Genomic DNA, 27,205 nt, shown 5'->3' on the forward strand with positions numbered 1-27,205 from the left:
GAAAACCATGTCATTGTCTAGGATTCTCAGAAAACAAACAGACTCACATAGCAATTGGTTTCAGGCAAGCTGTGCTCCTGATTATCGATTTTTTAAAAGGTATCAGCTTTAACAAGTGACCTCAGAGGACTCAGTTACCAGAGCTACAGCCTAATTCCCAGAGTAAGCAGAATCAAGAGGTATGCTAAACTTTGGGTCATCTCCAGTAATGAGTTGATTCTAAAGTCTGTACAAAGTACCTGACCTCAGACAATGATTCCTGGTTATTATCTAAGCCAGGCAGGCATGACGGCCTCTGATGTTGGTGTGTAAGCAAAAAAAGAAAGTGGAGCTTATTTTGAATGTGCTGAGAACTAAGGAAGGAAAGGTATGTTTTATGTTATGGAATTTTAACGTTTCGATTGCACTCTATGAGAAGTTTATCCTTCTCCAATATTCCACATGCATCCATCCTTGAAATAATCGCATGTAGACATGATAACTTAACACAGACACTACTTTTGTGCTATACACTGTGTATTTTGTTTTCAACTGGTTTTCCTTTTCAGCTTTTTGCATGGGGAATTAAGACAAATTTAAAAAAATAAGTGCTACAAGCATAAACCCTAGCCATCTTCACCAGTTATTAAAACTCTACCCCCCCAAAAATATATAGTTAATCTTATTTTTTTGGCTAAGATTCTAATCTGGTCTTTAAAAACACTCTACATTTTAAGTGACTAGTTACTTAGACCAAGTTAGTAATATTCTTGGTTAAGATACGGCTGAATATTTGTTAAAAATCTCCCCAAAATATCACATTTACATAATTTTTCAATTTTTTTCCAAGGCTCTTTCTATCCAAAGAGTCAGAGTTTATACACCTCTTAGGTGTTTTTAAAGTTGAAAACTCCTAATCTTACAAATATTTCATCCTAATGGCTCCTATCCTCCAAGGTTAAAGGATTTTGTGGAACTTAAAATACTTGTGAAATTCTAGGGATTAGCAATGATTGCTTCAGACAATAGACAGAGTTAAGAGGGATAAGAAATACTTTTATTTATGCTTTTATTTCTTTATGTACTGCCACCTGGGAGCTCTTGCCAAAGAAAGGTATTACTGAAATATAATTTATTAATAATAATTTGTTTCATAACAGTTTACAGGATAAAGGAAAATGAAAGGACTTGTGAAAAGTCCTAAAATTCTCTGAGAAGGTGACTGCCTGATGGTAAGCATTTCACAGCAAGACTGAAAGAACAGCTCTTACCATCGTTCTTCCAACCAAAGGGCCACACTGCTGACTCACAGCCAGGTGGACAGCTCCTTCAGAGAAGAGGACATAATTTTCCACAGCACAAGTTCACCAGAAAAAGTTTCTGCCTCACCCAGCAAAAACTGCAGGTTACCACAGGTCCTCATCTCCTGAAGACTGTGCCCCGTACCCCCACCCATTCCTTAGTCATGTAACCCCTCTTGGAAAAAAAACAATACAAAGATGACTTAGAAATAGTAATTTAAACTTCAGCAAAGTTCAAAATTGGCCTTGAGCTTTGCTGGGCCATGACTTTGGGTAAGTCATGAAGGACCTGGAAATATTTGATTTTACAGTGTAAGAAATGTCAGACCTGTATTTTTTTTTTAGACCTGTATTAATATAGAGTATCCAGACTGAAAAAGGTGTGAGGAAATGCCCATCGGCCCATAAATGAGTGTGAAAAATATTTCCTATAAGAAAATATAAGAAAACTGTGGTTGTTTAGCTCAGAGAATCCAATGTTAAGAATTTGCCAAGTTTAACTCTAGAAATCATTTTAATTTCTGCGACAGGAAAGGGACATGGCTCATTAATGTTTCTTAAATTTGGTATATTGGAGACATGATGGTCAACCCCAGCTGCACACCAGGTTACCTGGGGAAAATTAAAAAACACCATTGTCTGAAACCCATTCCCAAAGACATACAGCAATGGTCATGGGTCCTGGAGCATCTGTGTTTTCAAAAGCTCTCTAGATGTTTCCAGTGTGTAACTGGAGCTGAGACCCACTATAGAGAACATTTGCATAGTTGAAACAAGCTGGGCTTTCCAGGGATTTAAGACAGACATGTCAAGCCAATTTTCCCAATTCAGGAAACAGTCAATATCAGGGCCATCTAAAGAGCTGTCCTGAAATACACAAGACTCACTTTTCCCACCCCTCTCATCCCAACCCAAATCTAAGTTTCTGAGAAAGACTTTCTCCTTATTCAAACATCAGTCAGGCTGCTGTGAGTTCTCTTCACAGCTAAGCATTGACCTTGAGTTTTGCTGGGCCTGCATGGCCCAGTTTTAGCAAGAATCCTATTAAGCCAGTTTAGGGAGAATCCTCCCACCTCGGAGAGCTGATCACCCCTGATAGCTGATCAAATTTCTTATCCTCTACCGTCTCACCTTTGCTATCTGATCACCATGGTCTGCCTTCAGCAAAAATTCGGTTAGGTCGGTTAAACAAGAATCCCCCCTACCCTTTGATTTCTTTAATTTTTCCATCCGCCAACTACCCCCCACTTCCACGGCACACATACACCCCCTTAGGTAAAAATGCCCACTTGTTCTTTTATTTGGAACTGAGCTCCACCTGTCTCCCCTATTGCAATAGTCTTAACATATATACTGATAGCAGAATAGGTGATAAGAGGTTAAAAAGAGTCCGGATCACTTTTTCCATTAACACATGACCTTCTGAGGAGATAATATCAATAGCCTTCCTCATCCTACTCCCAGATCGGGAACCACTCCAGGAGGCCACCCAAGTGACACCGACCTGAAATGCACTATCACTTCCGTATTATAAACTTCGGCTCCTTCAGGATCCCAGGGGAAGAAGAGCGCAGCAGAAAACTGGATACATAAAGGCAAGATATGTGATTTTTTTTGCCCCCCAAAATAAGATGAATAAATGTGGCCCAGCAGTAAATATTGTAGGAATAAAATTCCTTTGGGATACCAGAAATGCAGAACTGTAAAAATGTATAAAGGGTTTGATTGATAGTTTTGTTAGTAACAAGGTATGCATTAAAAAGAGAGAGAGAAAGAAGAGGCAGCAAAGTCAGGAAAAGAAATACAAGCCAGCACTTTGAAGAGGATATGATTTCAGAAAGGAAAAAAGAATATTAAAGCTCAGTTCCAAATTCAGATTGGGGTCTGTGGCGAGGGGGCTAGGCGGCAGACGGGCGAATCGGGACCTGCAGGTGCTAAGAGCTTTAATGAAAGAGAATGACGACCTTAGTTTAAATATGTTCATGATCAGCCTTAAAATTTAAGATGCAACCAAGTTGCCCCTGGTAAATACATTCACCTCTGTGGCAGACATTCGCTAGAGTTTGGCTTCCCGTATGATACACACTTATAACACTGCGTGGGTATTACTTCGGAGTGTTTTATGTAATATTCTATAAAAATAACATTGAAAACACATTAAATATTTTAAATGTTTCAAAACTCAGATAGAGAAAGTGACTTTCTACCCTCGTGAAGTTAATGTGCCTGAGAGCTGGGGACTTAACCAGATATCCGTGCGAGGTCTCTGCCATTTCTGAACCGATTGATTCCTAGTTCATGAGAAGTTCATGGAGAATCTGGGTTTAAACCTATTTTGTAGATGGGAAAATAGAGGAAGTCATGGTAAATGGACTTCCCAAGGTATTAGACAGGATGCCTCTCTGAGTTAAAATTCCAGTTTATAGTCCTTTAATCACCCAACTAATTACCGAGGCTGCTGTTAAAAGCACTAAGTTATACTTTATGAATACAAAGCTTTATGCACATTTCCTCTGATATCAAGAAAATTACATCAAATAAAAAGCCTGCTCTACCTTTTATGAGTGTTCAGAATTGGATGTTGTATCAATTACATGTGGTTTTAAGAAACATGTTGCTCATAATATGTAGGAAAACTGGTACAGGATTAATAGACATGGTTGCAAATTCTTCAACCTTTGACCTTTCTATGCCTTTTAAATTCTCAGTAAGATGCATTAAACATACAGAATATAGTTGCATCAATGTAAACTAAGGGCTTGGAATGCATGGCTATTACGTTTATATGGTTATACGGAAAAAGTAGACAGAGCTGTATTTTATTAAGCAAGTGTTGCACTGATCATCAATTTGACAAGCACACTTACAACATGCGTCTGTTGGAAAAGGATGAATTGAGTGCTTCCCCTCTGCCAGGCACCAGATGGGCGTGGACAAGAACGCACTGGGAGCTGAGACGTGACCCGGTCGGACTTGTGTTCACCAAGGGTCACTCTGCTTGCTGGTTTGTGAGTAGATTTGGGGCAGTATTATGAGCTGAATAGAGTCCCCCTGAAATTCATATGTCGAAGCCCTAATTCCCTGAAGGAAAGCAGTGCGTGCCACCCCAGATTAGGCCCCTTTGGTGTAGTGATTCTTCTGAGCTGATTGTTTTTCAGAAAGAGCAGATACCAGAGAAGCACTGGAAACCCGGTGGAAATTAGCCTATGGTAAGAGGAATTTACATTCATAGGGGAAACCCTGGGCTGTGAGGGAGTATCCCTCTCTACACCAAGAAAAGAAGGTTGACTAAATCATCATTCCCACGGAGGGAAAAGATACTGACTTAAATCTGGATAACAACCCTACCCTTGTTACTTGTTTATTGTGCTTTCCCGGGAAACCACCCCCAAGATCTTTCTTTTGTGTTCAGTTGAGGATGTGTTAAAGAGAAAAAAACACGGGCCCAGAATAGAGTCACTTGTGCTGAAGCTCAAGACACAAAACCTGGATTTAATGCTTGAGCGAGCTGCAGTTTTCAACCTCCTCCAGAAATATAACCTTGATGGAATCAGTCTGGAATTTTCCGGTCAGTACAAATGAGGTTATCTGTCATGCACACCCTCTTCATCCTTCAAGGGAAACTGAGGCAACCTGACTAATAAGACCCTTGCCCCCCTTCAGGGGAGTAACCTTGCCGGAAACAATCATTTGTTCGTTTCTGCTGATGACTTATCCTGTCATTTCTGCCTATAGAAGTCTTCCACATCATACAGCTTCTCAGAGCACCACTCTGTGTGCCAGATAGGATGCTGCCCAGACTCACAGATGACTCAGAGGAGTCCATTGGATCTTCGGATTTACTCGATTGACTTTCTCTTCTTTAACAAACAGTGTATAAGGTAAGGCTTCGGTCATTTCAGGGAGTTACTCAGTTTTCCTGGAAATCCCCCATGTCTACAGGAGATATACATGTTATTAAACTTCTGTTCATTTTTCTCCTGTTAATCTGCCTTATATTATAGAGGGAATGAAGGGGTCTCCGCTGAGAATCTAGAAAAGTAAAATGAACAGGAATACCCCAATAACTCAATGCAACTGTCTTTGGACACAAGATCACTGAAGAGGTAATTAAGGCAGAATAAGGTTGTATGGGCGGTTCCCAGTCCAATGACCAATGTCTTTATAAGAAAAGGAGAAATAGGACACAGACAAACACAAAGGAAAGGCCATTTTGAGGCACTGGGAAAAGAAGGCCATCTCCAAGCCAAGCAGAGAGGCCTCAGGAGAAATCAGCCCTGTTGACTCCCAGCCTCCATAACTGCAAAAAAACTATGTTTATTATTTTTCAGCCATCCAACCCATTGCATTTTGTTACAGCAGCACTAACATGATTTGGGGAAAAGGCCAGTGAAGTCACAGAGAAAAAGTAAAACTGTCCAGGAAACATTTTAATTATTCTAAGACCAAAAGGGTAAATTGGAATTCAAAACATACTTTTCTTTCCATCATTTTCTATAGTTAAAATTTTCTAAATCAAACTGATTTCACTACAGCAATGTCATACACTGTCTAAATATACAAAAGAATTGCAAAGGACTTTATCACAATAATTTTCTTGCTTTTGATGTGTCTTGCTCATGGGATTAAATTTTTCTAGATGATAAACATTGCATCAATGTTTTGCATAAAATTAGAAGAAAATGGGTAGAAACAAAAAGTCCTGCGTGGGAAAACTGCAAGAAGTTTCAAAGAACAGCCTGAAAAAGCAATTTCTGAGGAGGCCACGCAGTGCCATGCTCCGAATTCTGCCTGTGCAGTGCTGGCTGGCAGGGTTAGGTGAGCAACGCTCTCATCTCACTACTTCTGAATCTACCCCACACCCAGAGCCGTGTGCTTTATTAATTCATGAGGTCAGGGGTTCTACTGCAAAGAACAACAGTCCCCGCAGCGGACATGGCTCACAATTTTCTCTCTCACCTTGATTTTGGCTTAACTTTTATCCACGATCTTCTGAATTAGGAGTTTAAAAATTGGGGTTATAAGGGGCAGGATTGTGAAAGTTGGCCCCAGAATGACTCTTCTCTTTGAAGAACCAAAACCTCAAAGTTTGTGCCTACTTTCTCATTATTCACATTCCTCCCAAATCAACTAACAAGGAAAAAAAGGGGGGGGGGGGTAGAGGAAGAAGATCTCTCCCACACAGCTGGTTATATATTGATAAATAAATCCAATTTTTCTCACCGGCCAGAACATGGCCATTGGGGATCTTCCCAGTAAAACATTAACCAACTCGGTCCTCAGTGAAACAAAGTGATGAATAACTAGGAAGAGCGTTAGCTCTTTAGCTCTAATCTGAACCCATAAACTGAAGTGTAAGAGGCGTGATAATTCAATGGGAGGAAGACGATGAACCCTTCCCAGACCGGCAGCTTTTTAAATTAGGACAGCTCCCAGAGAAAGGGTGAGGATTTTCTGGTCAGGCAGCAGGCTGTCTCATTGATATTAAAGTCAAATATTAGCCCGCTGAATTTCAAAGGAAAACAAAGCAAATATAAATAAGACAGAATAGAATTCTCTGAGTAGCGGAGTAGAATATCACAAAATCAGACAGGTTTATGTACAAAGCTGAACTCGGCTGCTCCTCAATTCTCCACGCATGGAGAATTGACTTTTTTGAGCCTCTGTTCCTCCTGTGTAAATGGGATAATAACATCTACCTCCCAGATAAACTGTGAAGATAAAATAACCTATGTAAGAAGTTTAATATAATGCCTTCCATGTGGAAGATAAAGTATGTATTGTATTTTTATTTCTTCCCTTCTGCCTTTGCCAAGATTCCATTTATACTATTGTCTGACATCAAGTAATATTCTTGAAGAATATGAAAGCCAGACACACTTTAAGTTTGTCAAAGTGTTCTCCAAACTCCAAACTTTAGCAGACCAGAGTTACCTGCCAGACATTTTTAATACACTTTTTCTTTCCCGCTTCACCTCCATTCCTGTTTCTATCATTCCTATTTGCTGTTGCAGTTTTCCAGAGGAAGCAATCTGGGCCATTCTAGTACATGGATAAGAAAGTATGGAAGGAAAAAACATATTAATGGCAATTTAAAACATTAATATTAATTTCATAAGAAATATGCCTAATAGTCAACTGAGCATCAAAATAAAATATAAACTAGATGAAAATTATTTATAGTTTATGTATTCCTCCTTCTATTTCAAACAGAAAAAACTCTCCTAAAAAAATTCTAAGGAGACAGTTTTATGTGCAAGTTGCCAACCCCTGGTAACCCTTACAGACTATAGGTACCAAGAAATTATTTCAAATGAAAGCTAAATGAAGATCTGCAGGAACAGGCTTAATTAAAAGCAGAGATGTATTCCCATGTTTCAAGGTGCCTATATTTTTATTTAGACAAAGCACCCAACATAAGCTCAAAGAACAAATAATGCATGTTGAAAAATACCATTTCCAAAATGAAAAATGGCTTGGTAAAAAATAAATACTAGCAACAATGTAAATCCCACCTAGCTTAGTTATTGTAGGGGATCAATTAAATTGTGCCACTAGATTAGGAAGAAGGAAGAAGAGACTCGGTGAGTATCAAGAATAAAGTAACAGGATTGGGAGACAGAAAAGTGCAGATGAGAGCAGCCTGTAGCGGAAGGCATGGAAATAAAGTGTCAAAAAGTATTAACTGAGTAGGAACAAATCTACTAGGTGACTTGAAATTGAAATTGGCAACAAAGTAAGAGGGTGGCTTTTTTGAATCCCCAAAGTAGCACTAGTCACTATTCTGAGAAAGGGAAATATTCCTGAGAATGAGAAGGAAGTACTCATCTCAGGAAGTGGCTATAGTTGTGCCAGGGGCCCTCATATGAAGATCGACAAGATTTCTTGACTTGGAGTATCTTCTGGCAACAAGGAGACAGAATCGTGACCCCAGTAGGGACAGTAGGATGGTACCCAAGGATGTCTTGGCCGTGGCTTTGTTGTTGTTGTTGTTTGTTTGCTTTCATTTTAGTTTAATTGTTGTTCAAGTACAGTTTTTTTGTCTTTTACTCTGATGCCAGCCCACCCACCCATCCAAAATTGACTTCTAGGAATAGCTACAGAATTTGCAGGACTTAGGGCAGAATGCAAATCTGTAGTCCTGGTTGGAGAGGACAAAGTCAGTCTTTCCTCCCCGCAGTCTGTGGCCCCGCCCCCCAGCAGAGATGTACACCCCAGCCTGTGTGGAATGAGCTCTGTGCCTGGATAGGGAATGGAAAGGTGTTGTCTCATTTCAGGCTGCCAGAACAAATTACCGTAGACTTTGAGGCTTCAAAAGCAAACATTTATTTCTCCCAGTTCTGGAGGCTGGAAGGCTGAGGTCAAGGTGCCTGCACAGTCAAGCTCTCGGTGAGGGCCCTCTCCCTGGTATGCAGAGAGCTATCTTCCTTCTCCATCCTGGAATGGTAGGAAAAGAGCTGGCTCTCAGGTTTCCTCTTATATGGGTACTAATCTCATTTGTGAAGTCACTATCCTCATGACCTAATTACTTCCCTAAGGCCCCACATCAAAATAGCATCACATTAGGATTTCAACACAAGAATTTTGAGAGACACATTCAGTCCATTGCCAGGTCCCCGACTGGTTGTCTGCAGAATGCACCATAGCACAGCCAGACCATGTGAAGAGGATCAGAGCTTAATCCCACCCTGAGTCACCAGCAGGCATTTGCCTAACCCCTGCTCTCTGTCCTCATGCCCAAGTCTCTCCCGAAGCAGAGGACAGGGGCAGAAGGCTAACATCTCCCACCCGCACAACCCAGAGGGTGGCAGCCATGGTGAGGTGAAATGGGGAGGCCAAGCAGAGCGCAGAGCACCAACTGGCAAACCCCAGGAGGCAGACAAGGGATTTCGGGGAGGCGAGGAGGTAGAGAAGAGGGATCCCACCTGATGGGGCCGAGGCTCTGAGGCTCCAAGGCCCAGAACCCCCAGCTCCTGCTCTAGCATTGCACCACGCTTCACTTACAAAACAAGGATTCAAAGATAAAATGATTACGAATTTCGAGACTGCAACTGAGAGCATTTCAGCCCAGGCAAGGGCTGCTCCCGAGCACGGAACACTGTGCCATTGTGCAGATCACACACAGTGGAGTCTGCAGCCCTGACAGTTCTGGTTTCCCTGGTGCGAGAGCTGCGTGCCTGCCCGCAACACATTAGCTTCTGAATCCTCCTAAACTAAGCAATTGTTTCCATCTCTATCCCTTCTGCCCTCATCCATTGCCTCCTCTGACCATTTACCTTGATTCCTTTCAATTTTTTAAAAAAATTTTTTTCTTAATTTTAAAGGAATTATGAAATCATTTTATGTGCTTTCTTCGGCATTATGTCAAAGAATGTGGGACTTTTTCTTCTCAATACTAGTCAGTTTTGTCATTATTATTATAAAAGTCATATACTTACAAAGTAAAATACATTTTTAAGATAGTTTCTATTTATTTCTTTTTAGAGAGAGGTGAAGGGGGAAGAAAGAGAGGGAGAGAAACATCAATGTATGGTTGCCTCTCACATGACCCCAACTGAGGCCCAGGTATGTGCCCTGACTGGGAATAGAACCAGCTATCATTTGGTTGGTTCACAGTCCAGTGTTCAATCCACTGAGCCACACCAGCCAGGACATCTTACATAGTAAAATACATTTCAAGAAATACTGAGAGAAAAGTAAACATCTTTCAAAATTTCCGCCCTTAGAATCACCTTGAAGGGTAGGATTAGTTCTTTTTTGTCCCACTGGTGGTTGGAACATCCATTGAAGTGTAGCTTTAAAAACATTCACACCTTTAATTCATTTCAACAGTGACAAGAGTCCCAAGTCCTTTTAACCCTTCCTCTAGTGATGCTGACCTCTGACCCTGTCTTCTGTGTCCATGCAGCTCTCTCGCTTTTATTCTGAGGACCTGCTGGGCCACTTTCTCATACAGGATGCTGTGTATAATGCTGAGTTTATGTATGTTAAAAATGCAAATTTTGAATAATGCTCTATAGACAGTGTGAGTTATTATTGAGAATTACAAATTGACTGCCATCTTTGCTATAATTTTTAGGTCATTGTGTCATTGCCTTCAAGGATCCAGAGATGCCAAGATTATTGCTCTTTCCTGTTGTAAGTGAATTCTCTTCATGTCCCCAGAAGTTTTTAGGGATTTTTCCTTTAGTATTCTGAAATTGAAACAAGGTATTTCTACACTTTCTCTTCTGCTTTTTATTAACTGCTCTTAGTATTGAGTAGATCCTCAAGGTCTCCTGAGACGTGAACTTTCTACCATTTGGGGAAACTTCCTCATAACTTTTATAGTTATTTTCTCTTCTTATAGAGCTCATATTAAGAGATGTTCAACTTATTTTTCGTCTCTAAATGTTACCCTTTATTCTCAGAGATATTGTCAACTGTGTCTTCTGTGTAAACAACGTTGCTTTCAGACACATTCTTTCCATTATTCATCTTGTGCAGTAGATTTGGTACTTTGGCACTCATGTTGTTTAATTCCCAGAAGCATTTTTTCCATTCTGCATTTGTCTTTTTGTTTTCTGGAAGTGGTATCTTCCGAAATCTCTTTGAAATGAATGGTTAGCCTTTTTTAGAACCCTTGTGTTCAGTATTATCTCTATTTCCACTGAGATCACTGGTTTCAGTTTTCACCTTTGTTCTTCTCTTCATACTACTTGTTTTCTTAAAAACCTGGTGTTTGTGATGTTTGTATATGTGTGGAATTCTAACCAATTAAGTTAAATGATTGGCAAGAGTTTCCTCTGCATTTATGAAAATTCTTTCCAGCCCCATCCCCAGCAACTTCTTTAAAGCCTTTGAACCTTGATTGCATGTTCTGTGGAAGTGGGTACCATGTGTCCAAAACAGGCTTGTTGGTGGGAAATGAGGGCAATGAACAAGCAACCAGGTAAAGAATTTCCACAACTGTTGGTACAAGAGCTAACAACAATCAGCAAGCCTCAGTATACTGGCTGTGTGTGTGTGTGTAAGAGTGTGGAGGTATGTGTTCATGTGTGCCATCTGAGCAAGCTACAAAGTTACCTGGCACTTGACCCTGTTTCTCTCACACCAGCTCTTCAGGCTAGGACGATTGGGAGGTGCCATGTCTTTAGAGAAAGCAGCAAAGTCAAGAATGGGAGACTTCTTGAACTTGCCCAAGGAACAGCTATTTCCAAAGCAGTAGCTAGTTGATTTCCCCAGTAACTGCCCTTAGCCAGGCCTGTTTGTACATGCCACCAATTTCATTGGGTAGCTCTGTTCTTAGAGCTTCTCAGGCTCTTCTGGGGGGAAAATTAGGCTTCTTCTTGGTCCCTTTGGTTATGATTCTCTCATTTCTGGTTTTTCCATCACTCAAATTCCATCTGCTTTCTATCTTCGTGAAATACCTCACGATGAGTTCTTGTTTCACAATGTAATATTAATTGCATTCTTCTAAGGATATAATTTCTGTCACTTCACTGAGATCTTTGGCAGAAAGAAAAATAGACAGACATCTCAAACTGTGGACATCTCCAACCTCTTGATTAGTTTTTTCACTGAATTTAGTAAGGTGGCATTGGTTAGTAATATTCTATAGGCTTCAGGTATGCAATTCTCTAATACATCATCTATATATTATATTGTGTGCTCAACAATCCAAGTCAAGTCTCCTTTCTATCACCATTTATCCTCCCCAAACTCTCTCTCTTAATTACTTTTAATGTTAATTGACACAACTCCTGACCTGAAAGCTGGAATAATTTAACATTTAATATTGTGGTTGCTACAAAATCCCTATAAAAATATTTTCTATTTCAATCAGGAAATAGAATCCAGTTAAGGCTTATGATGGAAATATTATACTTATCACACTGAAAAAAAGTTTATAAATAAGTATAGACAGACTCAAAACACAATCGAGATATTTCACTTTTGGAAATAGAAAAGAAATAATGTGGCCAATAAAACACAGTGGCATAAGTTAAATGGAGATAGGGACAAAAATAAGCTATATCTTTCCTCAGGGCAAAAACATTTGAATAAACAGTAATTGTAAGAAATAAAAGACACTCGACTGGCCCTAGATATAGAGAGAGCTGAACAGAGAGGGTGGATTAAAATAAATTACAAAGAGATGGCAATTAAAACACTGTATATTATTTCATTATCTTATATAATGTGAGGTTACATTAACATCTGATTACTCTTCAAAAGGCCACTAGTATAAAGCAGCTACAATTAACTATAGCTTTATTAATTAATGGCTTGTTTTCAAGGTGCCTCATCACTATAATTACAACAGAACAGGAAACATTTTTCTCGCATCTTACAGTGAGTCAGCATTGGAAAGAGAGATTTGAATTCTCAATTCTGCACTTAGCACTTTGAACATTTGATTCCCTTTTACCTTAACATATGTCATTAAAAAGCTAAATAATCATATTTCCACTTTAGCCAAGGAGACTAATAATTCTGAACATAGTTCATCTAATACAATTTAGTTTTATACTTTTTAATGAATGGGCTAACACAATAAATGTGAAAGAACATAAATTAATAGCTATCAGGCTAAAAATCGGCAAAATTCTTAAGAAATCTCTGTTAAATAATGTACCATTCACACAGGTACTGTAAATCAATAAAACGACAAATAGCAAATTGTTAAATACGAATGTTAATGCCTTCTAATATACCACCATGGAAACTGAGTCAGTCGAGTGTCTGTGGATTCAGAAGATTGCTATTGGTTTTCTGTTGTTGTTTTTTTGTCTTTAATTCCTAACCCTTCAGAGGTTTTTTAAAAAGAAAGTGTTCCTTTTCAATGAGCACAGAGTCTGGGCGGCATGGGGTTTCCAACAAGACACAGCTGTGATGGGTAGAGAAGAACCCAAAAGTCCTTCCAAGTACCTTCTACCCAAGGTATTTTGATCTCATCATTTTGTTTAAATTGCTAAACCCTTGCTTTCATCTTTCTTGGTTCACATTCCTGGAAAATACTGATGTATTTAAGCAAACATGTAATTTGTATCGGATGTTTCAGAGGAACAAGGAAATGACAAAGTTAGTCTTTTCTCTGAATCAACTTGTAGACTATGAAAATGGGACAGAGAGACAATACCCTGAACAATATTGGAAGCTGAGCAATAGAAAAAGAAAAAAAATCTTCTCTTTGATATATCTGAACACCAGTAAAGAGAGGGAAAATGACTAAAAATTAACTCACTATACTTCTTCAATACCATGTTTCAAGAGGAAGAGATGAATTCTTCAATAATGAAAGTCATGATCCTTCCCATACCTGAAACACAGAACTCTCTAAGAGATTCAAGACTTTCAGAAAACTCATTCTGATTTAGTGCCAAAATGTCCCTTGACTTGCCCGCACTCATATATTTTTAACATTTTATTAACATCTTAGAAAGTCCAGTTAAATAAAGCATGCCACTTTTTGAAGCTTGCAATACTTCTATTGGTCTGAACTTATCATGATAGTATAATTTATTTTTTTTGTATTTTTGAGCTTGTTCCATGCTATGTATATAATTAAATGGTTATAGTTATCTTACTGATAGTTGCTTATTTCCTTTAACATGGTAGGATAGAAACTATGCTTCTAAAACTAGAGGTGAAATTATTTTAAAGGGTTCTGGTCAGTAAGCAAAATTATTTTCTTTGCTCTACCTAACCACTACTATAATTTATTAGACATGAATTTACAAGTGCTAAAAGAGAGAAGGAAATTCAATAATAGCAGGTAGTTCAGCTAATCCCTGTGTGTCCACCAACAAGAATAATTCCAGATGATGCATCAGAATTTAACCACTTTTATTTTACACGTGAAGGAAACCGGGGACCAGAGAGATGAAGAAATTCAGCTTAATGTCACATAGCCATTTTATTTAGCCATAGAACTGAAACTGACATTCAAGCCAGTGATGTTTGGTTGTTTAGCCTTTCTACAATATCATGTTTAACCCTCTTAATTTATAAATATTAAAAATATAATAAATGAAGTGGGAAAAGTAATCCAAAGTAACTAAGAAAAAGCAGATAGATTCTAAAGAAAAGGAAGACTGGCTTTGGAAAGAAGATGTTTTTCCCACTATACTTATGAAACCATGTTTGAGGTTTTAGGTCGCATAACCACATTTCTATCTAGAAAGGGTCATGACCAGGTTGCTAGACATGTGTGCAAAGCACAAAATGGTGAAGTACTGAAAGTCAGATTCCTTTGTTTTTGTTCACAGAATGGCTGCTCTTATTCTATTTTTTATGGTGTAACCCACTTTCCAAATGGATGTTACCGCCATAAATAGATCAATGAAGACATTGTAATAAATCATTACCAGGTCTTCAAAAATTAAATTCCCAAAAAGATTGCAGATAAGATATAGTTCTTAAAGAATCTAAGAGCAGCAAGTAAAAGACAAATTCTTCTTTGAGAACGTTGAAGCGGTATCACCCATGTCAAAGCCGCTAGTTGATACGTGACAACACACCTTTAAGACAAAGTAAGAAGCTAATGGAAACATGAGGTATTACCAGGATCCGAATAAGTCATTCGGTTACAGTCAGAACAGCGGAGCTGACTGGGATTCTGAGCAAAAGAAGTTCCCTGGATAAACAATGGGACTCTGAAAGGCGATTCACGGGGAGAGAACCCACAGTAAAAAGGGGCAAGGATTAGAGTAAGACACGTGACACCTGGTACACCTGCTTTCCTCTCTAGAACGTTTTTTAAGTTTTACCCTTGAGCACCATGTTGTAGTTATTTTCTTTCTGCCATGAGATATCTGGAGAATGGGGTTCCAATAACTAAATAATGCAGTGATTCCAGTAGAGTCAAAGATCAGTGTAGAGAATAGAAAGCCACAGATTTACTGGAGGAAATGCTAAGAGGGTCAGCAACTTGTGAAGCTAAAGGGAGATTTTACAAAATCCAGCAGAATTGAAACTGTGAAGAAAGGGAAAATAATGACAATGAAGACATTTATCTAGTTTGCCTTTATTGAAATAACAGCAAGTACAAATGCAATAGAAATATAATGATGAATTTAATTCAATATGTTCTGTATATGAAGGGCTATGACAAATAAGAGTAACATAGAGAATTAAGTCTTGAAATAAGAATTTTCTCTCACGTATAATCTGATGAATGATGTATGGCTGGTAACCATTTACCAAGTTTTATTTTTTTAAGTTTTAGTCATTGATTTATGGTAGAAATAAGTATTGAGAAAGAACTTCAAATAGTATCTTTGTTCTTCAGGTTCCATTTGAGTAGAGAACAGAAACTTTAATTCTTTCCCCTCCATATGTCTTTAATATGCAAGTCAATAGAACTAAAATTAAAATCACTTTAAATTACTGTTTGAACTGTCTAAAGAAGCACTCACATATAAAGTGTTTAGCCAAAATGTAAATTAAGTGTATTTAATACCATCACTTTTAAAAATATTTTTTACCTCCTAGATTGCTAGTTTATTACAAAGGTCACTAAAGGACACAAATGAACAGCCAGATGAAGAGATGCATAGCACACAGTGCAGAAGGGCCCTGAACACAGGAGCATCCATCCCAGTAGAATTGGGGGCCGACCAACCTTCTGGCATGGGAATGCTCTCCAAGCCCCACAGTTCAGAGATTTTTATGGAGGCATCCTTATGTAAGTATGATTGATTAGACCTCCTGGATAGTTATCCAAAGATATCTAAAACACTAATTTAAAAAGATATATGCATTTCTATGTTCATTGCAGCAGTATTTGCAATAGCCCAGATGTGGAAGCAACCTAAGTGTCCATTGATAAACAAATGAATCGAGGGGGTGTCATCTATGTATGCAATGGAATATTATTCAGCTATAAAAAAGAATGAAATCTTGCCATTTCCAACAACATGAATGGTCCTAGAAGATACTGTGTTAAGTGAAATGAGTCAGACAGAGAAAGAGAAGTACTGTGTGATTTCACTTTATGTGGCATCTGAAAAAAAAAATAAACAAGCAAAGTGGAAACAATCTTATAGATACAGAGAACAAACTGGTCATCTAATAGGAGGGGTTAGGGGAGGTGAAAAGAGAAAAAGGGGAAAGAGATTAACCAGTATGAATTGCCAGTTAGAAACAGTCACAGGTATATAAAGTACAGTACAGAGAATATAGTCAATAATATTATATAGGAAATAACAAAACAAACAAGCAGGCAAAATAAAACCAAAGACACTGAAATAGAGAACAGGGGGACAGTGACCAGAGGGGAGAGGGGAGGGGATTTCAGGGGAAATAGGGGAGGGACTTGGAGTAACAAATATAAAGGATACTTGGCCAACAACTGAGAGGGATGGAAATGGGAGGGAGGGGGGAGCACGGGGGGGTGGGGTGGGATGGGAGTAATAGACAGAAAACTGTACTTGAAAAATAATTAAATAAATTTTAAAATAATAATAATAATAATATTATATATGGTGCCTGATAGATACCAGACTTATTGAGGCAGTCATTTCATAAGTTATATAAATGTCTAATCACTATGGTATAAACCTGAAACTAATATAATATTGTATGTCAACTGTACTTCAAAAAGAAATTTTTTTAATTTTAATAAGATTTATAGAAATCACCTATGATGTATTTTTCTTATGAATCATAGTAAACAGAAAACCACTTGCAAAAAAAATTCGCGCACACAAAAAAATTTTATTACATAAGATTATACATAAAATAATGTTAAATAATATAAAAGTAAAATAAACACAAGAATAACTTACAAAAACAACAAAAGTAGATATAAAACTACAAAAATACATTAAATTATCAGTATGAAAAAAGCCATTCAAGGATTAGAAGGATAAAACTAAATTGAGTAAAACAATGACAAGAGTGACACCAGGCATGAGAAAAAGAGAAAACAGAGACCAAACTGAAAACCATTTACTTCCCTGGAGTAGTGACAGGAGTCAATAATTCAGGAATAATAGGAAAAAATGTACAAAGAAATATTCCAGGTCACAACAAAATTTAAAAACTTGAAGTCCTGCCTCAGAAAATTTGAAAACTGAAGTCAACAGTGAGAATATCCCAATAAAAAGTTAAATTGCAAGGATAAGTAAGTAATCCAAAAAGTATACTAGAAGGAAGATAAATAAAATAATGCTAGCCTCAACCTTGTTTCTCTCTACAAAAATAAATGCTGGAATGTAATTGTTCAAGGTGGGGCAAAATATATTTACAGTCATCCAATGGAAAATAATACAATCAATAATACAAGAACAAGCTCTGCATTTAGTGTACTCAAAAACTTGAACCTACTTTTTCCCCACCTTTAATTTCAAAACAAATATTTCACTGATTCACTTCATGATAGCTAAACTACCCTTTATATAAAAGGCATCTGAGAAATGTGCTAAAATCCAAAAGATTTTGAATATTTATCATCTTATTATTTTTATGCAGAAATCATAATATCGCAGCATAAGTATATCCCATACAATATTCAGGACATACTTATACTGCAATAAAGTTCATTGTTTATCTGAAATTCAAATTTGACTTGGTGCTCTGTATTTAATCTAGCAACCCAAATTAGGCGTAATCTAATTGGGTTGGACCAAAAGAAACCAAATTTGTTACACTAAGGATTTTTTAAGCAGCTATGAATTTAGGTTACTCTGTACATACTACCATGTTGAAGCCACCATAATGATACAAATTGTGCCTTCCTCCTAAACAATTCTAAGACATCTAGATTCCCTCTATGGCTGTACCCTGTTTGGAATTTCTGAGCATTTAGGATTCTTGTCAACACCTCATTCTGTATCTTAGTCGGCTATTTGGAGCCATATTTGTCTTTGTTTTATCTTTAGGGGTCTCTCAGGCTATGCCATTGCCTTATTTCAAACAAAATTCCTCAAAGAATCTACCTCTTTAACACATAAATCATCTTTGCTCCAGCAGGGTCCAAAGTAGAATCTATACCCTCTTCTTTTCACATCAAATGTTCCTGGGGTGGTAATGCCTCACTTGTGACTCTAATGCATCTACAGGACCTGGTTATAACTTGCTTTACCATCTCAACCCCTTCCCCTAAGGACCGAAGTGTTTGGCCTCTCTCTCTGGTTCCTCATAATTCCCTCTCCCGAAGCCTGAACTCCCTTTGTTCCCAGCATGCACTGCCACACATTCTCCTTGCTGTAAGAACAGGTGTCAAACCATAGAAATAAACAGATAAAAGCTCCAACAAGGCTCACTATACAGTTCATGCCATAACAAAACTGCATTATGCACAGTGGAAGCAATGAGTGTATACTAAGCTAAGAAAGTAAACAAAAATGCACCAAGAATCCAATTTAATTAATGCGAAATTAGCTTTTACACTCATGTTTTGTTGTACCATAAGGGAAATAAAGTTCTAATATTAAATATTTGCTACTTGTATCTTTTGTTCCAAGTTTGTATTCAAATTATAACTTGAGGGTTTTTTAATGTATAATTTAACAAAATTAAGACAATTCAAATCAAATGCTTCCTGTAACAATGTACACTGATAACTGATTAGATTACAATGATCCAGAAACTCTAAAATTTTGAAGTTTAATTCATTCAATATATACTGATCACCGAGGACTGCATTCATGCAGATATCAATGGCAATGCAATTCAACCTTCCTTTGAATTACAATCTAGTTACCAAAAAATATATTATATGAATAAAAATGTCAAAATGTAAGGTATCTTCAGTGACAATGCAACATTTTCTATATTTTTCAACTCTAGTTCCTGATAGCTCCTACACATATGCTTTTTAAAAAAAGGTGTGATAGGAGAAAAATTAATTAAGGATGAAATGAGAATTCAGCCATGCAGGTGCACCCTGCCAGGCTGTGTGAGACAAGCCCCTCCCAACCCTGCATGTGCTTCCTTCCCACTCCTTTGCCTGACCAGGGGAGCTCAAGCCACAGTTACTACAGTTCGCTGCATGGCTGCTGTCTCTGTATTTGTCATGGTCACATATCTTGCCTTTTTACAGCTGATGAGTTTGTTTTCAAACGCCTACATTCTCAGTTCTATTGGTAGTCTCAATTAACTACTGCAGGGGACAATATTGGATCTCATGACCCAGGAGTTTCTCCATCTCCTCAGTGACTGCCAAATGGAACGAACACACATAATCAGATAATAAAGGCTACAGAAGCTATTTGGGCAGAAGATAAATTAAGGGATAACCTGCTACCAAACGGGTGAGGAAAGCATCAGCATGCGGAGAATGCAATGATCCTCTATTAGAACTCCCTTAACCTTTCTCTGGCTCCCAGGCCCTGCATGTGCCTGTGAGAACCTCCGATATTTTCATGCTGAAGAAGCTGCTTTGAGTCTTAAAACTGGACGACTCTTTTACTTTGATCATTTTGTCTGCCAGTCTGTACTACGCACTCAAAGGTCCACAGAAAATTGTTAAACTGAAAGTCCTTGTAAAGAAAAGGGGCTTTTTTTTATGCACAGAAAAGACACTGAGTAATTTGGTTCTTTGATTCTGGAAAAGTTTTAACTTTGAGGACAAATGAAAATGTGCATATCATGTTTCATGGTATGATAAGGAACCGTTGCCTATGCCCTTCAAAAGTGTAGGTTCCACAATGCAAAAGGGAAAGAAGTTTTTAATTGGTCATTTTTATTGCACTATCTCACTAAGCTTGAATTTCATGTTGGTTAGTCCTTATGTAAATACTCATAACCAGAAACCCACTTGTCAAAGTTAACATCCCAAACCAATTAAACTGCGAGTAAAACTAAGGTTAAACCTTACTGGGAAGCAGAAAAAATACAATAATTAAATGCAATGAAAACTTCATACTTAACTATAAAATTGCAGTATTTTAAAATGTTCCCCTCTTTTACTGAACAGTAAGATTTCTATCTAAATTGCAGTATAACTGTCTCAATCCCTAATTTCAAAATGCTGCCACAAAGTTGGGCTTAGAAAGCTAGTTTTCATAGTGAGAAAATCTTGTAACTCCACTGACCATATTTCAAAGTAAAAAAAAAAAAGCAAATCTTCTTTGAGAATAACAACTTCTTTTCAAAATGTCATACCATTCAAATAGCTAAAGAATCATTTAATTTACAGATACATCAATGATATGCCAACATATAAAGAGAGTCACAGTTTTGTACAAGCAAAGAGAAAAACCAAGTCATTTAAACCAAGTCATTTCCATATTTTTAAAAATTCTTTTTATGAGAAAATTTTGAGATTATAGACAGTGTCTAAGTTCTGGTGTCCAGGTTAACACAAAACATTATTTCATGAAGATCTGTATAGTGTCCAATAAGTACAAACTTTTCTACACAATCCTTATGTGTATTGTAGAAAAACCCAAATGGTTTTGAAAGAAGCAAATTCAGCACTCTTAATCAATGAAACATTTCTGTTTTGCAACCTGATCTTCCATTACTTTCAAAGGACGCAACATTGCAAAAGTTCACAAGAAGGAGCAAACGGTGTTTGAAACCCTGGACCCTTTTGAAAGTCTCCCCAGGAACTGGGCAGATAGGCGCCTGCCAGTACCGGTCAGACATACCGTCCCACTGTGATGTTAATAAGATAAAGGACAAAAGTAGAAAAGGCCACAGTAATTATAGGGGGAGGTAAATACTTTTTTTTTATTTTATGAACTGTCTTCTCCATGCAGCCTACACTTTGAGACAAGAGCTTTGTTATACTAGATGCGCGTGTTAATTAAACATTTTTTTAGGATTTCACCCTTGGTTAACAGGTCAGAGAAGAGCCACAATAGGAACAAATCACTGTCAGTCATGTAAGACATTAGAGGATGCATGACCTCCAAACCTCCTAAGTCTCTTGTTCTGCCTTTCAAGAAAGTTGTTTTATCACCAAATTTTCAAACCATCAATACCACCATCACCACCAATCAACACCAATGGGTTGCCAGAAACAGCATGTAGATTAAAGGAATAAAGAACTAACTGGGCCATTTTATGGGCACCTGGAAGTTATGTAAGAAATATGGAAGTAGGATAGGGCTATAAAATTCCTCTACAGTTTATTTGGCTCTCACTGATCCCCTTCTGTAGGAAATTCGTGTCAGGAACGGATGGAGACAACCCTGACAATCAGTCAAGTGTGAAATTCTCTATTTAGTCATTATAAACTGTCACAATAATCATGATTATTTAGCTTAATTTGGTTTCCTCAATATAGAACTGAAAAGGAAAGCACTGAATTCTGATTTGCTGAACCCAAGAATGTCTGCAATTCTAAAATGAAGTTCTGCAGAAGCTTGGCATGAGCATATTTTCCTAAACGTATCAAGTGAGAAGCATGAGGATTGTCAGGAAGTCGAGATTTTTACCAAAAGGAGCAAGCCTGTATTTAGATTCCTAGCTGGTTTGACTAATTGGTGTGGCGCACAGGAAATTAGTGGCCCTAATGCAGACCGTTCGAAGCCATACGGGAGCAGCACGCAGGTTATGATCTGATGCTCCGTAATAGTAGCGGTGCCCTCGATGCACATTCCGGGAAGCAGTTAGACGAAACGAGCTTGTGTCCCTGACCTGAAGAAGAACCGCTCCAAGGGCACAGTTGCAGCCCTCTGCATATATAATCGACTTCACATTTACTGCTTTACAGAGCTTAATAACGAGGATTTTGTCCCTCCAATGATGGAGAAAGGCTGAACAACAGAGATATAATCTGCTACAAATAACATTCGATAAATGAAGGAAGTGCTGAGTATGCCGGAGAGTCTTCCCCACAGCCCTTCAGGGGTGCGCCCTGTGGTTTCATTGCTCCGTAGAGCAAGGCTCATGTAGGGAGAAGAGGCCAAAGGGAACAGCATCCTTATGGCGAGTTTCTTATTCCACTCTTCTTACAAGGAAAGCACACCCACGCTGTACAGATGTAGCGAATATCCTTAGTATCAACGTCAGAAACATTCAAAACTGTAGAGAATTTTTTTGTGAGTTTATTTGAGCCCAACGGACGACAATTGCCCGGAAGCAAAAATCTCAAACAGATTGAGAAATGCTCCCAAGAATGGCAGTTTAGCACCTTTTTTTCTACATCACAACCGAAAGAGGAGGCATAAGGTGGTTACTGAAATTCACTGGTGATAGATTAGGGCGGAGGGAGGAAGCAAAATGGGACATGTCTGAGACTGGATACAAAGTTAATGATAGACACATATTTTTACTCCGGTGGGTGTGGGACAGTTAACAGCCAACAATTAACATGATAATAGTAACAGTGAGGGAATTTGTGGTCTCTTGGCGGGAGGGTGACTGTGCCCTGAGAGGTCTGGAGAAAGGAAAGTTACTTTGTTATTGCAAAGGCGTGTTTGTGGTGTGTTATCCTAGATGCAAAAAGACAACTGACAGGCTCAGTTAAGGTGAAGATTGACCTTTGTTAGGGAAAAATACTGCCTAGGGACAAAACCGCCCACCATGAACAGCTTTTAGTTAGAAAGTTTTATTTCAGACTATCCTGTGTGGTTACTTTAGGTCTTTGAATTTGTAAGGTCACCACGCAGGCCTCCCCTGAGCTTGTCGGGTTAGTAGGTGGTCCCTTTGCTTCCACACTAGAATAGAAAACATTAGAATTGGAAAAAGAAAGGAACTGGTCATCTAATTCAATCCCCACCATCAGCAGAAAATGACCCTAAAACACCCAGAATTTTTTTCTTTTTTTAAATTATTGTTTATTTATTATACGATTACAGTTGTCCCAATTTGTCCCCCTTTTGCTCCCCTCCACCCAGCATGCCCATTCCCTGCTTGTTCATGTCCATGGGTCATGAGTATAAGTTCTTTGGCCACTCCATTTCCTATATTGTACTGTACATCTCATGGCTATTCTTTCTCTTTTTTTTAAGAATATTTATTGATTGATTGATTTTTAGAGAGAGGGGAAGGGAAGGAGAAAGAGAGGGAGAGACTCACAACCCAGGCACATGCCCTGACTGGAAATCAAACTGGCAACCCTTTGGTTTTGCAGACCCACACTCAACCCACTGAGCTACACCAGCCAGGGCTCATACAACATCCAGGATTTTATAGCACTCAACACCTCTGGGTATAAAAAGCTCTCTGTATTGACAGGTCCAAACCACCGTTGAACAACTGTGACTGTGAGTAAATGCTACCTTTTTGAGAACCAGCATCTGCCCCCTGGGGCTTCTCTCCATTGGTGTACTCCCTAGGACTCCTCCAAATTGCTGTGAGAGTATTGAACAGAGCAGGGTCAGAACAGAGCCCCTCCAGATACACAAGAAGGCTCACCTAATGGTGAGAACGCAGCTCCCTGAAATTCCTGAGCTGCAGGTAACAACCCCCGTCCAACTCAAAAGTGGGACTTGAAGATTCCTTCTGAGCAATTTCGCTTTGCTTGTGAGTTGTTAGCACTTCCTCTTTTAAGGGCCAGCAGACTGAACAACTTTTCTAGAATCTGGCTGGGGAAGAAGGAAAGGCGCCAAAACGGATTCATACACTTCTCAATGTGGTCGAGGTTAATGGGAGGCCTACAGGAAAGAAGTTCAAATCTCAGCATCCCTATAAAGTTATAATTATGCCACGGCTTGAACATTTGGGAGGAAAGCTGATTTGACATTCAACATGTCCACACAGGACAAAATCTCTTACAAGACCATTTACACTTTTAGTGATGTTTTAGAACATCTTAAAACCATAGCAAATAAATAAAACCTGTGCTGGAGAGCCAATGCTTTGAGATACTGTTTCAGTTCTATTTCCGCAGAATACACATATCAACTACTTTTTGCTTCAAGTGCTTTTTGAAGCCTGTCTACTTCAGCGTCTCTACTCTGGCTTTTCTCCAAACCTCTCTGACGTCTCTTTGTTAGTCCCATTCACTGTCTTCTCTTCCTCCAACTATCCGTAGTTATTGGGGGGGAGGGGTTCTCATTTTCTCTGAATTCTTTCCTTCCATAATGATTTCCCCTGGTTTCAACAACTACCAAACAGCCAATAACCACAGTCGGTACTTCCAGCCTTGACTTTCCCCTGGCACCCTGAACTTGTGGGTCTAAAATCTCATGCTCTCTCAAGACTACACTTTCAAGGATCATGCCGATAGTTCATTAAAATCTCATGCTCTCTCTCGCTGCCATGGGGCCATGCTGGTCATCATGCCTCACTGCTTGTGGGAGGCCCTTTCCTCCCACCTTCCCTCTGAGATAGCACATCCGCCCTTCACAGTGCAGCAGAAATGCCCATTCCCATACACGCATTAATGAGCTGATACTGAGCTCACTGCACTCTATCTTCTATATGCTCTTTGAGGGCAAGAACCACCTCATAGCCGTCATTCTATTTCTGGGACTTATCTCAATGAATGAATTATATGAGGGGCCAAATAAAACAGTACTGGAATGAAAGGAGTTTCTCACGAAGGGCTGAGGTGTTTTACTCTGGTGCTCACAACCCAGTCACCGGATATATTAAGCGAGTGTTTTTTCGTACAAGTATTTGCTGTGCGCACCTACAAAGCCTGCATGATGTATCCCACCAAAGGCCTGTTCCAAATGTTCCCTGGGCCCCTGGAGGCGGGACCATCTGTGAAAGCCTCGCCCCCAAGTTAAAAGCTTAGCAAGTGTGCATGGATAATGCCATTGAAACTAGACCTTCACCTCTCTCTTAAAATAACCCAACTACCACATTCTTACTGTGAATGAGAATATTTGTCCGAGTTCATAAGATGTTTCAGCGAAATGTTCTTCAAGCTATGCATGTAGCTACCTCTAACTAAACAAATTGTTGCATAGCATCTAAAAGTAAAACCATACCATTTTAATGCAAATTAGGTATGAATATCTTATGCCCTGCAGTCCTTCTTGTGTTTTCTAAATTCCCAAGTTTAAATGCTCCGAGTGTTGTGCTCTAGGTGTTAGTGACTGTGGCACAGCGAGAACCATGACAACACGCAGAGGGTTCCAGGTCCTGAAGGGGCCGCAAGGACATGTGTGATGAGACAAGCAGTTAAGGGCAGACGCTAAAATGTCAGATGGAGCCAATTTTCCAGTGAAAAGAATATAAAGAGATCTGTGGTGACAGGAAGAGCATCAAAATGAAGGAAACCTATTTCCGGAAGAGAATATCCCTCCCGGGGCAACCCGAAGGCAGTCACGGGAAGTGCGCTGAAGTGAAAAGGATGGAGGGTCAGGAACAAGAACAGCCACGTGCCCCAGCCACGTGCTGGGTGTGGACGGCATGCTCTACATACAGGCCCCATTTTTTAATGCGAATGCTTACTTTGAAAACACCACTTTCTAATAAGTTTTGTTATGGACTGAATGTTGAACCCTAAGCTTCAGTGTGATAGCATTTGGAGGGGGCCTTTGGGAGGCCATCACCTTTAGAAGAGGTCATGAGGAGGGGATCCCCACGATGGGAGCTTTGCCCTTATTAGAAGAGGAAGTGACCGGAGCTCACTCTCCCCACCCCCTATGTGGGGATGCAGAGAAAAGGTGACCATCTGCCCAGCAAGAAAAGGATTCTCACCAAGAACTCAACCATGTTAGCACCATAATCTTGGATCTCCCAGACTGTAGACAATAAGAAATAAATGTTGTTTAAGCAACCTAATCTGATATTTTGCTAAGCAGCCCAAGCTGATTAAGAAAAGTTTTATGTCTCCCCCTGTATGAATACCATTCTGCTATAAATGAAATAAGCCAAACTGTTACCGTAGGTAGTTAACTAGTTATTATTAACAAAAGAAGCAAAGGGAATTAGATGTGGAGCTTAATCAACTGGGGAGCACGAGGCTGTTTGCTTCATTGGGAAGCTACAGCTCCACACCCCAGGGGACCATAGCACTGCCCCACAAAGGGGGTGAACACTCCTCCCTTCTCCCTCTGGTACCAGATTATTGGGGGGCCCAGGGGGCGCTGCTTGACCATGGAGGCCTGTCAGTCTGACTAGGGAGTGAACCCATCAAAAGCCCATGAAAGCTTGAGAAGTTAATTGGCTATTTTGAAAAAGCACCTGGTCCATCCCAAACCCAGGCTAATGGAATCCCAAGAGGAAAAAAAGAAGTGTTCACTCTTTCTTTCTCTCTCTTTCTCTCTGCCCACCAGGAACCCACACCGGGAGCAGATGACCACATGGGTCTAGCAGCAACCGGGCCTGAAGCAGGCTGCGTGGGCTCCGAAGAACTTTGTGTTGGTCTTGCTGAGGACAAGGCTGGACTTCTTTCATGGCGGCGGAACAAAAGGAAATGGGAAACCAGTACCCCAGGGTTAGATTTCTACCCGAATAAATCATCTTTCCATGCAAAAACTTTCCGTGAATGGGTCCTTGAACTGTTTTCTTCATAATCCCGTGGAAGAGCCTGGTTTCCACTGGCAACAAAATTAGTGTTTCTCAGCACTTCTCACTTCTAACTCAGAGGTTCTTGAAAATAATATCTGAATCATATCATTTCCTGCCCTTTCTTTAAATTATGTGTACTTGGATAAAATGGAAGGTAAATATGTATAATATGGCAGAGGATGAATCAAGTTTATATATGAGCATAAAATACATTCATTCAGAAAAAAATCAAGATCAGCATATACGATCAGCAATGTTATATGGCACAGTAAAAAGAATGTGTACCTATACATAATGACAGCAAGTATTTCTTTCATTTGCCTCCATTCCTTTGGCAGTGAAGTCTGCAGGAGAGATTCTTTGAGGTCAGTGAGCACCGTCTACCAGATTTGGAGGATGTGATGTTGAGAACAATTCAAAGGAGTTCCATTTTCTAACATAAATAAATGTCTTGAGAATTAACAATGTACAACACAATAGGTAAAAATGAACAATGTAATAAAAAAACTTGAGTGTGCCATCACATGGCCTTGGATTTCTGATAATTATGCCCTTTCTCCAAACCTCCTTGGGGCTCG

General features: G+C 39.1%; 1 long non-coding RNA gene across 1 annotated transcript; it reads left to right on the forward strand.

Moving 5' to 3' along the window:
- On the forward strand, nt 1–25,408 carry LOC118998575 (uncharacterized). Its single transcript, XR_005068892.1, has 3 exons — nt 1–179; nt 1,140–1,211; nt 25,142–25,408. It is a non-coding gene; the product is annotated as an uncharacterized LOC118998575 (long non-coding RNA).
- Nucleotides 25,409–27,205: the final 1,797 nt, after the last annotated feature.

Source organism: Sturnira hondurensis, unplaced genomic scaffold (assembly GCF_014824575.4).
Source record: "Sturnira hondurensis isolate 20B ecotype Veracruz unplaced genomic scaffold, ASM1482457v3 Scaffold0014384, whole genome shotgun sequence".
Lineage (NCBI taxonomy): Eukaryota > Metazoa > Chordata > Mammalia > Chiroptera > Phyllostomidae > Sturnira > Sturnira hondurensis.